This window comes from Galeopterus variegatus, unplaced genomic scaffold, assembly GCF_000696425.1.
Source record: "Galeopterus variegatus unplaced genomic scaffold, G_variegatus-3.0.2 Scaffold2009, whole genome shotgun sequence".
In the NCBI taxonomy this organism is placed as follows: Eukaryota; Metazoa; Chordata; class Mammalia; order Dermoptera; family Cynocephalidae; genus Galeopterus; species Galeopterus variegatus.
In genome coordinates, this window is record NW_007728120.1 from 314376 (window position 1) to 317064 (window position 2689).

General features: G+C 53.0%; 1 protein-coding gene across 1 annotated transcript in view; it reads right to left on the reverse strand.

Moving 5' to 3' along the window:
* The window catches only part of SNUPN (snurportin 1), a 20441-nt gene extending 19719 nt beyond the window's left edge, over positions 1 to 722 (reverse strand). The window contains exon 1 of the mRNA XM_008580056.1: positions 414 to 722. The gene's annotated coding sequence lies outside the window, so the exon portion shown is untranslated. The remainder of the gene's footprint in view (positions 1 to 413) is intronic.
* Between the last annotated feature and the right edge of the window lie 1967 nt (positions 723 to 2689).

Consider the following 2689-nt stretch of genomic DNA (forward strand, 5'->3'; position numbering starts at 1 on the left):
CCCCCTCCTCCTTCCCCTCCCCCGCCTCTTTCTACTCCTGCATCCCCCAGCTTGGATGGAGGCGTGCTCCGCGTCTTCCTGCCCCCACCTGCCGGGCGTCAGCCCTGTGGATTCCACCTGCTCCACTGGGCCGTCCTCCCCACCACCGCCCCGCACTGCCATTCTCTAGGGATGGGGTTATCCAGGCCTTATATGATTCGTCCCTCCCCCACAAAAAAGTCCCTGAGGGTCCTGGCCGGACAGCTTGGAACAGAAGAGCGGAAACGCGCCCAAGGGGAGGCCCCGGCCTGGCTCTGCCACTACAGATGACACCCCCGGAGGCCGGAGTGCGGAGCCGGCCAGAGGGAGTCACAGCCCGGCGCCGAGGGGCAGCTCGGGAGCCGGCGGGGTCGGGGCTCGAACCCAGCACTCACCCGACAGAGGTGACAGTTGCACGCACCACCACCGCTGCCGCCGCCGCCGCCGAAGGCCGACCAATCACTTGTCCTGGGAGAGCAAGGCCCGCCCCCTTGGCCGCTGTCGCGCTGCCGAGCCCACAGGCCTCGCGCCCGGAGTTTCCGGGCCTTCCAGCTGTCGCGAACGCCAGGAGTTCGGTAGCCTGTTGGCCGTTACTTCCGCCCTCAACGGCTGGGGCTTTTTCCGCCGGCCAGGCTCCTCCAGTTTTGCGTGCACTGTCCGGGACCCCTCCTGCAAGATAGCTTGGCAAGGCCGAGACCCCTCTCCTAGGCACAAGCTCCTCGGAACTTCGACAACAGGAGGAAGCCTGATCCCGCGGCCGGGCATTCAAGGCCCTCCAGGCTTAGGTCCTGCCGCCTCCCCCAGACCAGCTCAGTCCTTAGAGCTGCACCAACAGTCCGTTTCCTGTCCTGTGCCCGTGCTCTTGTACGTGCAGTGCCAGTTGCCTGGATGGCTCCGCCCGACCCCTCACACCCCAAGTTTCAGACAGACGTTTCCTCCCCATTCGTTCTTACAACACCAGAAACATACCTCAATTACTGCCCGTTGGCTGGGTTTGGGAGTTTTTCTCTCCAACTCGGCTGTGGGCTAGGCAGTGTCAGGGATCTGGCTTGATTCCGCTTAAGCAGTCAGCGTCCAGCATGAGACACGAGACACGGCACTCTATAGAACCTGGGTGAAAGAATGACTGAATTGGTACAATGGGTGCGGGGAATCAGATGAGATTTGAAAAGCCTAATCAAAATAGGGTGCAGTATCTGCTGGGTAGGACTGAAGAGTTGCAAAATAAAAACGTTATTTTTCAGACTCAGAGTTAAGGGGTGAGTTAAGAAAGAGGAAAAAACAGACGCATAGTTAAGAGGTGAGTTAAGAAAGAAAAAAACAAAACATGAATAGCTATTTGTTGAATGCTTACATTGAGCCAGATATTCTGTTTTTTTTTTTTTTTTTTTTAAAGATGACCAGTAAGGGGATCTCAACCCTTGACTTGGTGTTGTCAGCACCACGCTCAGCCAGTGAGCAAACCGGCCATCCCTATATGGGATCTGAATCCGTGGCCTTGGTGTTATCAGCACTGCACTCTCCTGACTAAGCCATGGGCTGGCCCTTGAGCCAGATATTCTGCTTCACACACATTATCTCATTTAATCTTCAAATAACAGGAGGAAGTAGGCTCAGAGAGGTTAAGTAACTTGGTCAAAGTCACATAGCCTTTGAGCCATATGTTTGAATTTTCTGAATGTTTGTCTTATAGACAAGTAAGTTGGCTATTAATATAGTACGCTACAAAAACAAAATATCCAGGGCCGGCCCGTGGCTCATTTGGGAGAGTGTGGTGTTGATAACACCAAGGCCATGGGTTCGGATCCTATATAGGGATGGCTGGTTCGCTCACTGGGTGAGCGTGGTGCTGATAACACCAAGCCAAGGGTTAAGGATCTTCCCTTACCGGTCATCTTTTAAAAACAAAGACAAAAACAAAATATCCAAAGTTGGCATATTTGCACCAGGTTAAGGGCGCTGGGGCCCCTGAAAGACCAAGTTTTTGGACCTCAAAATTTATAGGGCCGGCCTGTGTCTCACTCGGGAGAGTGCGGTGCTGATAACACCAAGGCCACGGGTTCAAGACTCTATATAGGGATGGCCGGTTGGCTCAATGGCTGAGCGTGGTGCTGACAACACCAAGCCAAGGGTTAAGATCCCCTTACGGGTCATCTTTAAAAAAAAACAAAAGGGGGGCTGGCCTGTGGCTCACTCGGAAGAGTGCGGTGCTTTTAACACCAAGGCCACAGGTTCAGATCCCATATAGGGATAACCGGTTAGCTCATTGGGTGAGCTTGGTGCTGACAACACCAAGTCAAGGGTTAAGATCGCCTTACCAGTCACCTTTTGGAAAAAAAAAAAAAGCAACCTGCTTTAGGGACAGGCTAGTTAGCTCAGTTGGTTATTATGCCAACCTTAAAACACCGAGGTCAGGCATTCGGGTTTCTGCACGGACCAGCTGCCAAAAAAAAAAAAAAATCATCTTAAAAAAAAAAAAGCCTAGGGCCGGCCCGTGGCTCACTCGGTAGAGTGCGGTGCTGATAACACCAAGGCCACGGGTTCGGATCCCATATAGGGATGGCCGGTTCGCTCACTGCCTGAGCGTGGTGCTGACAACACCAAGTCAAGGGTTAAGATCCCCTTACCGGTCATCTTTAAAGAAAAAAAAAAAAAAAAAAAAAAAAGCCTA